The 15,044-nt window shown below is 42.7% G+C and overlaps 1 long non-coding RNA gene across 2 annotated transcripts; it reads right to left on the bottom strand.

Moving 5' to 3' along the window:
- Positions 1 to 205: 205 nt before the first annotated feature.
- Positions 206 to 7,057, bottom strand: LOC118241256 (uncharacterized). 2 transcript variants are annotated; one of them, XR_014124146.1, is made up of 4 exons: positions 6,966 to 7,057; positions 6,584 to 6,801; positions 2,262 to 2,298; positions 206 to 1,743 (listed from the first exon to the last, which is right to left on the bottom strand). It is a non-coding gene; the product is annotated as an uncharacterized LOC118241256 (long non-coding RNA). The 2 variants fall into 2 exon arrangements; XR_014124147.1 differs by lacking the exon at positions 2,262 to 2,298 and adding an exon at positions 5,911 to 5,966.
- Between the last annotated feature and the right edge of the window lie 7,987 nt (positions 7,058 to 15,044).

Below are 15,044 nucleotides of genomic sequence, written 5' to 3' on the forward strand. Positions count from 1 at the left end.
TATTCACTGATTGTATTGTCAACTGGACTAACAACATGCAGCCCTGTGTTTAATTTCCTTTTCTTTATTTGCCATTTGTTTTCTATTAAATAATACAATTCATGAGAATTCTCCATCACTCCTGCTTACCTAATAGTGCCGAATATAAAAAGTGAGATTTGCATGAACATGAATGAATGAATGCAATCTAGCCCCTAGATTACACTCAACATATTTTATTTATGAATACTGTATCTACATTTCCAATAACACTTTTTGAAAAAACACGACATGCGTGCTTGCACCCCGTGTATGCTGTCACTGATCTTTCAATGGGTGTCGTATAAACGAATACACAGAAATTGGGATCGTTGTTCATGTTGGTTGTACTAGCCTTAAATATTTTCCTGTATGGGAGCACAGATTCCATTCTCTGTTATGAAATAAGTTACCTGCTCTCATTGCATCAAATGAGTCATGTAACTACAAATAGCGCAGAAGTGCACTCTTTCTTCCCTCTGCACTAGTTTCTGATAACATCAGATGCGGGAGACCCACTCTCAGGCATGGGGAGTTGTTTTTTGATTCTGTGTAGTAACCTTCCCATTTCTAGAAACATCACTTCAGAAATTTTCAGCTGCATTGAAATGGTAAGTACTGACATGTGGAGAAAATGACAACCTGCAATCACCCCTTCAATCAAGTTACTTTGTGACATTTTCTGCTGTCATAACGAGAAATACCCCTGGCAAACCCAACAAGCTTCCTTAATGCGAAAGCAATGGTCAGATTTTTAAATTCACTTTATTTGCAAGTAGGGAGAATCCCAGTACTTTTGGTGGGTTCGTGTAAGTATAAATGATATGCTCTATTGAAATAAACTGTAGGTGTTGAAAACTCAAGAGCCTGTGTAATGCTGAGACAGATCAGTCACTCAGCTGTGCAGATGCCGGCATTCTTTGATAAAAGAGCATTTGAACCGTGTGTTAAAAACATTTTTTCTTGCTCACTACACCCCAGCACACAGCGACAGCCTCACTGACCGCGTTACTCTCTGCCGCCTCTGCTCTCTTCATTCTCACACACTCCACCCAATTCGTTCGGTGTCATCTTCCCTCCCTCAGAAGCACGGTTCTATTCTTCACATATCCTTTCGGCGGCTCCAAACCATGACAAACCGCCGCATTAGCAGGCTAATTGGGGGAGATTGGGGAAGAGAGGGTCCTTATGAGTTGCCTCGGCTGCGTTTTCTAAATGAAAGCGCCTGTAATTTTCACGGGCGGTAATTGAATTGCCTGCGGAGAGTGGGATGCTGAGTAGGACTGGGAGAAAGAAGAGAAACGAGCACTGTGGGTACTAGACACGGACTTGCCACAGCGTTCAGAAAGCTTCACACTTTAAGTGCCAGGGGTTCCTTTCTATTGTCTCGCTGTCACTCCACTGAACTGGTTTTCTTTTGCCTCTGAGACCCATTTTTGACCTCATGACTCCAATCACAGTGGTTCTGAGAGATTCTTGAGACCAACTGATGCTTGAAGGACTCCACCTAAATCCCTTTTTCAGTGGGGGTATGATCACAATTTCCAGTAATGACATATGCTCCGAGGTAAAGGCCCTGAAGTGTAAAAGCCTTAAATCTGCGATTCTGGTGTGAATTCCAGCTGTGCCCCATGTTCTTCACTGTGTGATCACAATTTTGAGAAAATGTGGGGGACATCATGGGTTAAAGGTGTTGATGTAAGCTGATGGAAGAGTGAAAAAGACCTATGAAAAAGATTTGGAAACATTACACTGTTACCATTAAACACTGTTACCAATACACTGAAATACAAAATATGTAATGCTACAGATGAGAATGGCACATAGTTCCTTGCCCAAAGATGTATGCATTTATATTTGTATCTAATCTATTACCTAATCAATTTTTATTAGATTAGAACATTGATAAGAAACATTGTAGGAATACCATGGAAATACATGCATTTGTGTAAAATGTTTAACATGCACTGATGAAGACCTTCAAAACACCTGTATCAGAGCTATGCAAACATCTACTCTTACAGTTTTGTGTCTTAAGATTGGCAAGTTTATAGTAGAAAATTAAAAAGAACCTAAATAATTAAAAAGAGATAATTGCATGCAAAGTCTTAATGAAGCTGTCAGTGATTAAAGCAGTCCTCAGTCAATCACATCACATGGTCAGCGGGAAAGAGACAAAGGAGAGAAGAGCGAAAATGTCAATCATATTAATTTTAATGAGTAAATTGGTGTGCACAGCTTACTGTCAGCACAGAAAAATCCTGATGTCTTAGCTATGACCTAGAAGAGACAACATATGTCCATTAGGGATGGATTGAAACACAAATCAGAGGACAAAAAAGTAGGAGGGAAGGTAACAGATTACAAAAGGTGAAAAGTGAAGAAACTTGGTCATTGAACCTTTTAAATAATCTGTATTAAAAGAAATTATTAAGCACTATATTCAGCTGTTTCATTTTTCATTAACCAGTCAGTCAACATGTTTCATTAATCACTGCTTCATAGCTACAGCACAGCGGTCCTGAGTAAATAGAAAGTTCAAGGAGATATCATACTGTGGTCCTGAGTAAATAGAAAGTTCAAGGAGATATCATACTGTGGTAAACACACTCACACACACACACACACACACACACACACACACACACACACTCTCTCTCTCTCTCTCTCTCTCTCTCTCTCTCTCTCTCTCTCTCTCTCTCTCTCTCTCTCCCACTGCAACTGTTTTCCTAGCCTGCTTACACCCTGAATAAAGCTTTACATTATGGAAAAATTCCAATAGTTTGACACTTCATCCGCCTGCATGCCTGTTAGCAGGAAGAGAGAAGAAAGGGGACGCGTGTGGCGTAATAAATCTTACCGTGGTGAGTTTAACGAGCAGAGTGCTGCTTCAGGCAATTCAATAAGTGGTCTTTTCCTTCGGCCCCTTAAAGGAAACAGAAACCGCTCTTGGCGTAGTGGCAGGGTTGGGGGCGCAATACTCTCTACTCAATAACTGGATGGGTTTTTGAGTCTTTTCTCACATTTGCTGTTGTATGTTTATGTTGCACATAACAGGCAACTTTACAGTGTACGGCATTATCATTATTATCATAGCGTGTTACAGCTTTTCAGCCACGAGATGGCACTGTTACGTAGCATATGTGCGCAATGTGTTTCCTTTTTTATCGTTTTCTTTTTTTTCTTTTTTTGGTCATTATTTCTTTTAATTACTCCGGTGATAAAAGCGTTTGCTGTTGTCTGGAAGTCTTTATGGACCATTGTCGCTGCATTGTTCCTGATAGAGGGTTCTGTTCTGCTGTCAAAGCATTTCTAAATTAGAGAGCCGCTTCCTAATTAATTTACAATTCTGTGCCAAACCCAGCGCTCAGAATAGCAGCCCTTTTCCCTACCAACCAGCCACGTTCTTGGATTTTCTTTTCTTTTTACTTTTTCCTTCGAATTCTTTGTGCCAAAAGATAATACCCTTATTATTATTATTAGGGGGAAGAACAAAGCAAGAACAAACGATGACGGTCCACCTTGTATTAATAGGCAAATGCGCTACTTTTTCCTAACCAAACTGCTCTCTGTGTTAAGAGAAAACTGAATAACATGCATATGAGTTTTCTGTTTCTCCTCTTTACTTCCAGGAGCAGCTGGGTACGTCATGTACAACACTGTAAGACGATGCTGTCTTACTGTTAAGAGATAGAACGACAGTGGAATACTTATTTGGTTATCATTCGGCATGCAAAAGCTACAGTTCTGTCCCCCGCATCCAAAACAGTGTGTGAATGTTCCTTTTTTTCCCCCCTTGTGTGACAGACAAAAAGTGCTGCAATTGGTAAAAGATTTTGACATTCTGAGTACTCCACTTGTCATTTATTGTCAATTATTTGCTGCTCTGCTGGTGACTCAGTGACTGTGGCAGGGCTTGTATCAGTCTGGTTCTACTCAACGCCTCAGCAAATCTTTGGCCCTGGTAGGGGACTGACCTCTCTCCTATTCAGTAGGCATTGTGTGGGAGTGTTTCAATGCCGCCACTGTGAATCAGGCTTTGAGCTCCTCTCTGCTTTAACAGCCATGCCACTACAAGTCTTATCACAGAAAATGTTGAAGGTTGCTATTGCTAAGGCTCCTGACCTTTGACACCCATGGGTCAAAGCAACAGGGTGACAGGTGAAGAGCACATTCTATGCATGGCTGTGCCAAGAAAGCTGTATGATCACCTATGTGATTTGGTACACATATGCAGTCAAACACTCCTCACTGAATGCACTAAGAGGTTTGTGAATTTTGCACAAATGCACTGTAAGACTTTCCTTTATGAGCCTTTTATAGTTAATTGACCTTTTTCTGACCATGGCATTTTTTTATAAGCAAATGTACACCCCTCTTTAAGCCCACAGAAGATAATTGTAATGTTCAATTACAAATTTTCTTTGCCTTTTGGAATCGGGAGGCAAAGATGGATGACAAACACATAACATGACACTGCACACAAAGGGATTAGTCTGGTATGACCTGATTTACCCCACAGACAAACAGGGCCTCTCTCTCTGTATATATGTCTGTCTGTCTGTCTGTCTGTCTGTCTGTCTGTCTGTCTCTCTCTCTCTCTCTCTCTCTCTCTCTCTGTGGGTGTGGGTGTGTGTGGGTGTCTGTGTGTCTGAGTCTTGCCTGGGTTTTATTAACATTTTGCAGCCATCTGAAATCTGAGGTAAAGATATGAAAAGATACAAAAAAATGACAGTATCTTATTTCCATAATAACACATATGAGAAAGAAAAGGACAAAATAAGTGCATGTTTTTAAGATTGCATAGGTTGAGGGCTCCAGGAAAGACTTATTTTTTAACCCCGAGACATCAATCTAGCCTGAATTCCTGGATTATGTGAAATTAATTCAGTTTTACCAGGCCACATAACAGATGGCTGTTTAATTCAGGACTCTGGCTGGTTTTGTTGCCTGGCAATCTCTCTCCAAAACCAAATCAGAGACCATAAACTGTCACTTAGGGCTGGTGGAATCTCGTTTTGCCAACAACCCCAACTGTGAAAACGTCAGTCTATCCTCATACAGAAGTCTGTGAAAACGTCAGTCTATCCTCATACAGAAGCGTCACTGCTGCCCCCAGTGAGACTCACCCATGCAAAAAAGCACAGAGCTGTCAGTTAATTTACACCAGGTTATTATCCTGAAGGACCCCACTTCAATACAGAGAAAATTTTCACTTTTGATTAATTCATGAAATACCCAAGTAACTTTTCCCATCTTGTTTTTGATTTTATTAATAGCATTGTGATTTTCTTATTTAGTCATGAAGGTTGGTCTGTAATGGTAGAATGTTTTAAATGGAACCACAGGCCTATAGGGCAAGTTAATGAACTGATTTGGTTTTCTATTCAGTATCAAGCAAGCTAACACATTGATTTTTCCTATGACCTTTTCAATTTGCCTATTTATTGTGTAACCAATATTAGAATTAGGAAAATTCTAAAATTCCTAATTTAACCATGCTTATATGTTTATGTGCTGTGGTAAAAGAATCAAAATTAAAATGATTGCCGCAGTAACTGAGTAAGAATTAAATTTACTTTCAGTACTTCATCGGGGCCTTTACGCGTTTCTATCTCCTTCTCCTTTAGTTAAGGCGGGAGTTTACAGGAACAGCAGGCAGGCAGGCCACATCACGCGCGGACCAACACAGGAATGCATTGTATGTATTAGGGAGACAGGGCAGACAGGCAAAATAGTACTTAAGTTAATTAAAATTTGTCCTACATTGTTTTTTGTGAGAACACACATCGAGCTGTTAAATAACAAAGCAATTAATATTTCACTGAGGAATGATTAAACGTATAGCGACTAAGTGTCGACCGATTTTCCTGCAGAAAAAAATACACTCACATACACACAAGTGATCCGCGGAAGAATCCATAAGGTTGTCGGTCTGTGCTTTGTCTCTGAAAGCACACACAGTAAATTGAAGCGAGAATCGTCTTCAAAACCCGGAGTGGATTGTGATGTTATCAAGTACGAAAACCTCACATAAAATAAAACAGAGATACTATTATGTTATATCACTTGCAATTCCGAAGTTACTTAATAGTGACCTAAGAATGTAAATTATACGATTTGATTTCAAGGTCCCAATACAAGTCATTTACCCCTTCTTTCCCCGTGTTCAGTCCGAGCTGCCGACTGGCGTCTCCTGGGAGCCGGATCGGCTACTCTGACCTCTACACACATTTGATAGTTCTGGTAATGTAACGGGGATGAGTGTGATAGGCCTTAAATCCCAAGCAAAACACGTTAAGGACCGACTCTGTATGTCGGGTTAAAGGAGGTTGCGTTTCACTTGTTTGATGTTTTAGTAAAAGCACCCCAGTATATTCTGTATATTGTGTTATCATATTTAAAATCAAATATTTGAAAAAGTTGTGGCACTTTTTAAAGCTTACAGCGCAGAGCACCATTGCTGATACTAGCAGTTACTGTTCATGAGTCTGCACTGGTATGGAGGCACAGGTCCCTGCTGCCAAGCTAATTGGAAGCCAGGACTATGCAAGGGATTACTCACATTAATATTTGTCAGGTATTTGGGATTCCCTGCCAAATCTTGCTGTCTCCTGTTGACTGGCTCCTGCTATTCTGGCTCCATGAGTGTCTGCCAGTGACACGCCCCTCTGGCACTGCCGTCCAGTCAGACAGACTCTAGAGAAAGACCTCCTCCATGAGGAATCCAAGGGGAATTCAATCAAACATTGGGGGGCCTCTGTGTTCCATGCCAGCATGCCACTGTTTCAAAGAGATGACATATTAAGCGATTCAGAGTATAGAAAACTCACCATCTTATGTGAAATGAATCCAAACCCACGTCTCTTCACCAGCACATATCACAGAGCCCCTCTTATCAAGCCACACAAATGTCATAGACTAATACGAAAGATCTCAGTACATACATCGCGCCTCTGATTGAAAGGTCAACCCTAGCTCACGCTGCCTTGTTTTGATCCTGACTATATTAGCATCAGTTGTTGTTTATCCATGCCCGCCCTCCACACACACACACACACACACACACACACACACACACACACACACACACACACACACACACTAACTCAAGTACCCCTCCACCCACTCATCCTTGGCCTCGTCCTGCTTGTCACGTCTGGTTGACATGCAGCGCTGTGGTGACGAGGCTAGCCCCCTCCTCTCTTCGCCCAGCTGTCGGCGGTTACATAATAGCGAGGCCTTGTCGGCCTCGGCTGCAGCCTTTGTGCGCCTGTCACCGACTACGATTGTGGGCGAGATTAAGCAGCGGGTGAGCAGCCCCCGTGAAGGGGTCTCTACCTGATCCTCAACCACACCAAACCCAGAAGAAGCCCCCTTGCCGGCACTGAGCTGAGGGCCAGGGAGGCAAACAGCCGCCTGTTGGGCTTTTTCCACGCTCACTTTCATTTGGTGATTTGTTTGGGTTCGCTTTGCTTGTCTTTGCGCTTAAATCTCTTGGTCACATTAAAGGGGGCGGAAGACCCAGCAGGAGCGCGTTGGGCTTGTTTCCATGCTTGTTTTCGTTTCGTCTCGGGAGATAATGCGATATAAAGTGATGGTTCAGACTGTCACGCACACTTCTGCTGTCTGTTATGTCAGGATTCATTGCATCCCTGTCTTTTAGTCTCTATCTCTTTTGTTGTGAATTTGAAGTTGTCTTGTTTTGCAGGTAACATGCGATATATTGTCAAGATAGTACCTGACAGGTGAGACTATTATAATGCTAAGTGTGTACTGCTGTGTTCACTCCAGACGGCCTATGGTATAAACAAGACCGACTTACAATCACCATCAAAGGCTGGGCTTAAGTTTTGGGTTTAGCTAGCTTCATTGAAAAATATCCAACAAACACTGCTTGGACACAAATCCACGATCAACAGCAAATCCATGATCTACTCAGGAAAACCTTGCGTTTCCTTGAGACTGCGTTGAGTCTGGAATTTACACTGTCAAATATTTACTGGTCGCAAACACATTGTGTTATTATTTTCTTTACATGCCATATTAGGTTAATAAAGATCAGTTGTCTCACACCACATCCTCCAGATAGCTAAATCTCAAATGATCATGCATTTTAGATAGTGCCCTGCCTTAGACACAATGCCAAATACACCTCTGTGTTGATGAAAATCAATACTAGCAATTCAGTGGAGGTTTCTTCATTTAGTCTCTTCATTTATTTGTTCACTGCTTTTTCTGAATCTTGTCTTGTGTGGCAGATGGTAGGCTTTGTAGGCTTCTGCGTCTACAACAAGGATGTGCATGTGCTTCTAGTAAACATGCCTTCATAACAAGGTTATTGAGCTAGAAACTATAAAAAAAAAAATGGGAGCACGAGGCCGGGAGCATTGTCAATTTATAGCAAGGGTCCCTGATTTCCCCTGGGCGTGGGTTGTTAATTTAATGCAGTGTGGCGTTGTATACCCACACCACAGGAGTATGGAAAGAACAGAGACAAGATACCTTTCTAGAAGTAGAGCACCATCTCTCTCTCACAACTGCAGTCGAAGTGTCAGAGAGAGATGGCTGAGATAAACAGTGGTGCTGAATTCACAGCCATCTTACATGTGTGGAGAGCCTTTTCTTTTCCTGCTCCCCTCATCTCCCCATGTGTCTTGCCTTGTGCTTAGATCCAGGCCAGCTTTTCTCTCTCTCTCTGCCATAACAGGGAGCCAAGCCTTACATTAAATCTGTGTTTCTGCATAACCAGGGCCTCTTGTGTTTTTTCTAGGCTGCTGGGCCTCTGTCTCTCTGTCTCTCTCTCACTCTGTCTCTCCTCTCTCTCTCTCTCTCTCTCTCTCTCTCTCTCTCTCTCTCTCTCTCTCTCTCTCTCCATCTCTCTCTATCTCTCTCACACACACACACACTCTCTCTTTCTCTCATGGAGCAAGTGCCTTATACAGGCAAATCCAGCCTCAGTAAGCCTCTCCCTGTATATGTGCATGACACGTTCCTCACCCAAAACAATAACCTCATGGATAGAAGGCAACAATCATTCAATTAAAAATGCACTTCAATCATGACGCATTAGTCCATTATTTTAGCCATAAGTTGTTACTTATCATCATATATATTCATCATATATATTGTGCTGTTGTGAAACCATCCCCTCTTAAGACAAGCCTTTAGTAGAGTAATAGACCTCGTTTGAATAAACAAGGAAAACACTTTTATTTTAAGCCAGTGGAGTGTATCTCCTGGCCTCTACCTGCAGAGAGGTGAAGTGTTTCTGTGAATATGCACTGTGGAACAGCGAAACACTCTGAAACCTGCTGTTGGCCCTGGCTGTTTTCTCAGAACACTTTTTATTATTACAGCTTCACTGCAGATCGCATTTGTGGCACCCGCTGCTATCAAAGAGAGCAGATATCAAAAAATTCTGTGTCCTTCTTTTTTTTAACAACAAAGAGAATACAAGCTCAATGGCCTGCTCTCTTTGCCTATGGGGACCTGTGTTTGTAGATATGGCAGCCCGATCTGTTTCACCAGGACAGTCACTGTTCATTAGAGAAAAAAAGGTGTATCAAGCAAATTGTTTATGTGTTGGTTTACATGTTCCCCTTTAGTACCACACAGTGACCCGGTCACATGCGACAATGGTCATCTGGTCATCGGCAGCGTTAAGTCGTTTTTGTTTTCGTTTTTGTGAAAGTGAGTAGCAAGCATGCTATGCCACAGTGACACATGCCAAGCAACCCCTTGGTTGGCACTTCGGCGTGGGCAATGTGCCCTTCGCCGGGCTCCGTGTTTGACGGTTGGGTGCCAGCACTGAGTTAATGCTTGATTAGGCCAGAGCAATGCTCAGCCCAGCAGTGCCTCCCAAGGTTCCAATTCTAGTGTCCACTCCAAATGTATGTGAATGATTTCCAAAGCTTGAGTGTTCCAAATTCCAAAAATAACATATGTCTGAGGTCTGGGCCCTCCATTTAGTCCTTGGACGAAGCCAAATTCAGCAGATTTGTGTGTTAAATAATGTACGGAGAGGATTTTAATACCTGGCAGCTAAGTTCCCTGTCAGTTATGACTTTTTATTGTATAGATAATAAATTCAGTCCGTCACTATATAAAAAACACGATAGTCAGAATAACCACAGGATGTCCCTGACGTTATAAAAACCGGAGGTTAGCTACCCTCAACTGGCCAGCACTGAGCATAAATGCTGTCACTTGCCAGTCCCATACAGACACATTCAGTATGGAGGCGTGGCCGTTCAGCAGCAGTGAAAGAGGCAATCGCCTCCTGATGCTTTCATCAACATTTCAATGAGCAGTATTAGAAACCCTACTCCTAACCGCCCCACCCCTCACCTTGTGCCTTCTCCCTGGGGTAATAATCAGCCACGGTAATAGCCCCCTCTCAACCCCCCTAAACCCCTCAAGGAGCCTGATGGCCTCCCTGAAGGCCTGCCACAAAGCCAGGCCGAGTTCTGTTTTCACAGTTGACTGGTGGGTGGTGTAAGATTCCCGAGCGCAGCAGTCAGGGGGTCATGTCTGGAGTGTGCCCACCCTGTGCCAGACCACAGGCTGCCTCCACTCTGACACAGACACGGCACAGGTAGAGCATGGCAGTTTTTGCTGAAAACCTACCATCCCTGAGAAATACTGGGGACATCAGTAACCCAGCATGCTTGTGGATGTGTCGTGTGTACGTATTCATGTCCTATTTCTGTATTGTTGCCCATGTTGTGTGTGTGTGAAACTTGTTTTTGTTTTTTGCCTTTTTATGTCAGAGAAAATGTCTTTAGGGTTAATTTACCTCGTGTTAAAAGAGGTTGATCTTGTTGGAACTACCTAGTAAAATAAAGGTTTGATAAGACAAAGAAAGGGATAAGGAACATATGCTCTTACATAGGGAAGTGTGAAGTCTTCCCAATCTTATCACATTTCTTATTACTCTTTCCTTTTTCCCCTCATCTTCCTTGCCTCTTTGATCCCTGTGTTCTGTGATAGCTTTCTTGATTTCCCACTAGTGCCCTGTCTCCTTTCTCTCTCTCTGTGTCTCACACACATAGGCCAAACTGCGCAGCTAATATATTCCTTAGATTTGAATTTTGCCTTCAGCTTAGCTTTTGTGAACGGTGCTGCTTACATGGCAAACAAGATAAAGTTTAAAGTGGGACCTTCTCTGAGACCCATGACACAAAGGCCCTTCTGAACACCACCGTGCTTTCACACCGAGCAGTGATGGTGTGTGATTGTGTTCCATGGAGTCACAGGCAGGCTTTTTTTTAGGGGGTGGTAGAACCCTCATGGTCTAACTTGGATGACTTGAATCCAGCATAAACAATTCTAACTCAGTGGTGGGTCTTTTTTATTTAAAGTATGTGTTTTGTTTTGTTTTTTCCTTAAAAACATTATTGTTTTATTGTCAAGCTAGTCTACTGTCATTGTCATCCTGAAACTTCAACGATAATATATGTTCATTTTGTCCTCACTTACCGGTAAAGATCTTCCTCAGGAGAAAACGGGCTGTCTGCTGTTGGCCAGATCTCTTTTTCACCTGCTCCATTCATCTTCACACACTGTCAAGCTGCTGATTGATACAGGCCATTCAAGGCCCATGCTCAACCTTTGGCAGCTTAATCATTCAATCTACTCCCGTGTGTCTTCTGTCCAGTGTGGAAGGTTTAGTTCTAGCCTGAACCTGGTAGCCATGCTTGAAGCCTGTTGGCACTACCTGTACCATTAGTTACTTCAAGCCTGACCCAGCCACTCTCTCATCTGCCACTCAGATCAAAGAGGAGAAGTGAAAGGGAGAACACACACATGCACACACACACACACACACACACACACACACACACACACACACACACACACACACAGTGTAACATTATCACTCTGATCACTGATCAAAAAATATTCAATTTGTATGTAATTCATATTATTTTTAATGTTGTTCTCCCCCAAAACACAGAATGAAAAGTAGTGTTTTAAATATATAAATTATACTTTATGGCCATTTAACTATGAAGTGGCGTGACGGAGCTCTTTGGGAGATAATGAGATCAGAATGAAGACAGGTGAGACTAGCGTTCGCCTGAAGGAAAATGGAGCATAATGCCCATAACAAATTTCATGACCACACAGACATGTATTTTTCTTCCATCTTCATGACGAGAGCGGTGCACTTTGCTTGGGATAAAAGAGAAGGAGCCACCAGGACTGTGTGAGTGCTCTTAACCTTGCAGAGCTTTAGTGATGCCACGAAGCCTCTTCACAGGCTCCTACGCTCTGCCAAAGAGAAACTGGCAGTGTTTGGAAATGTGTCCTTTGCCGTGGATTTCGTAAAATGAGGGATTTTCAAGAATGTCAGGGAAAATGCCCCAGGCAAATTGCAGCTGCAGATAAAAGAAAAAAAGAGAGCAAAATGCCTTTTTTTCTAAATGGAAAAGGAGCTGGTGGAGACTATGCTCCTGTGCACCCTGAAACTGTCCCGTTTAGCCAGGTCTGAAAGCATGCCAGGCTGGGAGTTACACTCTCCACTGGACTATTTTCACCTTTGGAGTGGAAGAGGATTTCGTCTGGGGAGATGTGGCACATCGGGCTCACACTGTGTCTATGAAAGGAGATTTAATGGCCACTTAGCATTTAACGATAAAGCTGTCAGGATGGCATTGGGAACAGTACAGGATTTTACTGTTTTTTTTTTTTTAAGTGAGCTGAGCTTGAGTCTACTGCTGATAGTAGTGTCAGGAATATGACTATTGTATATCTTATAGTTATGTGAATGTTATAGGTCCCTTATACAGATTCTGTAGGCCTTGTCATAATACAGCAAGTGGTGTTCATATATTCATGTATTTTCTTTTATGATCATTAGAATACTACAATTAATCCATTCTACTATGGCTTCAGAGCTGAAGGGTCAGTTATCATGTAAATGTGGGATGTGTATTTAAGAAAATTCTAAAATGGTCTTCTTATTATCTGTTGGGTACCCCACGATACCCAACATACTGCATAATGATTCAAAAACATCCAAGGAAAAGTGATCTCACTGCTTATACTCTAAATTTGCATGAGAGAAAGTATGTGTGTGTGTGTGTGTGTGTGTGTGTGTGTGTGTGTGTGTGTGTGTTGTGCGTGTGTGCATGTGTGCATGCGTGCGTGTGTGTGTGTGTATGTGTGTGTGAACAGGTATACCTGCTGCTTGACTGTGCTGATTATCTGTCTGGGAATGAGTTGAGGTTCTATTGCAGTACTCAAAGTGGCACTTCCTTCCTGAGCACACTCCAGACTATGTGTTTCACAGCTGCCCAGCAACCTGCTGGAAGGAACCCAACCATGTGTGTGCATGTGTGTGTGTGTTTGTGTGTGTGTGTGTGTGTGTGTGTGTGTGTGTGTGTGTGTGTGTGAGTGTGTGAGTGTGTCTGCACATGTGCATGGAAGTTCCCATGGGGGTGTGTCCTCAGTGGTTCCTGTGAGCTGGCACGACTAAGACAGCATGTTGCCTAATGACATGAATGAAATTTGAGGTGTGTGTGTGTGTGTGTGTGTGTCTGGAGAGAGGGAGGGGATAGCTTTTTGAGCCAGGCTCTCAAATATGTGTGTGTGTGTGTATGTGTGTGTGTGTGTGTGTGTGTGTGTGTGTATGTGTGTGTGTGTGTGTGTGTTCCTGTTGCGCCAAACCTGACTCCACTCTCGTTAGGAAATTCCATTCCACATTACTGGGTTGTCTTGGCAATTGAATGGCTCAGGTCCCAGACTGGTTCCCATGAGATTTAAAAAAAGAGTGAATTAACTGTCATCAGTGAACTTTTGCTAGGCTTGACACTTTCACCATTAGTTGACTATGTCAAATATTGCCGTTCATTCATTATACTCTTACAATTTAACTTTTTGCCACTGACCAGAAAAACCTCTCTGTGGTTAAACAAGCAAGATCTGTGAACTTTTTCAGTTTATGGTTGAGGGAGAAGCTGCAGATGTAGTGGGCCTGCACCCTAGTGTGGTTAACTCAGCCGATGGCGAGTCTGCAACTTCAGAATCCTTCACCTCGGTTGTGAAGTTAAATGTGTGGTTTCAACCTCGTAGCAATGGCAGAACAGCATGGCTTCATGTGCCTATTTGGTGAGCTTTCATCTAACACGTGCTCCAGAGCAAAATACAATGAGTCATCCCCAGGAATGCCCTGTGAAGAACCTATAAGAGCACTTGAGGGTTTAGGCAAATTTGAGGCTCGCTTGTATATGTAGGTCGTGTCAGTTTTACTTGCAAACATATTCAAGTAATGGTGAATGGGGTTTGATAGCACTGCCTCAAACAACGCTAGTGGATTTTTTATCTGGTGGCGAACGTTTGGTGACTTCTAAAGACATCCACCTTAAAAATAGACATCCACCTTAAAAAGCATGTCATAAGCCCTGGTCAGGATGCCTTGCATAAGGATTACTGAATACGAGGACTCTGCACATACTCAGGAAAACCTTAAATGTGACCACTACACTGCAATAAGTCATTGTTTGGTATCAGCTGCAGCAAATAGACATTTCCATGCCACTGCATAGAGGGCTTGGTAAACAAAACTGAGTGAAGGGTAGCCTTTTTGGCTTTTAAATAGCACCTGTTGTAATATTAGCAAGGTGGAGGGGCAGCTTTCTACAAGTTCACATTGTTTTTGCATGCCTTGTGAGCATCATTTCAAGATTAGCCACATTCCTCTAGAGGCCATGAAGGAAAAAAAAGAATTTCTTAATGCTAATAGGTAGATGCTCAAATGCTATCAACAGGTCCTGGTGATATATTGCCGCTACCTACCACCCTTGCACACAGTGTTGCTCGATATTTAAGTAAGGGTGGAAATCTTGAGAATAAAGCTGACTTTGGGCCAAATCCCTGCTGGCTGGGTTCCAGCCTTGTCGTCGTGGAGACGGGGGAGACCAACGCCTGCAGGCTGTGGGTGATGCATCATGGTCAGGCCTGTGGGGTGGTCGTGTAGAGGGACAAAGTAAACATCATCCCACTGCCACAGACAGAATGTA

Source organism: Electrophorus electricus, chromosome 6 (genome assembly GCF_041902795.1).
Source record: "Electrophorus electricus isolate QZ-2024a chromosome 6, ASM4190279v1, whole genome shotgun sequence".
NCBI lineage: Eukaryota > Metazoa > Chordata > Actinopteri > Gymnotiformes > Gymnotidae > Electrophorus > Electrophorus electricus.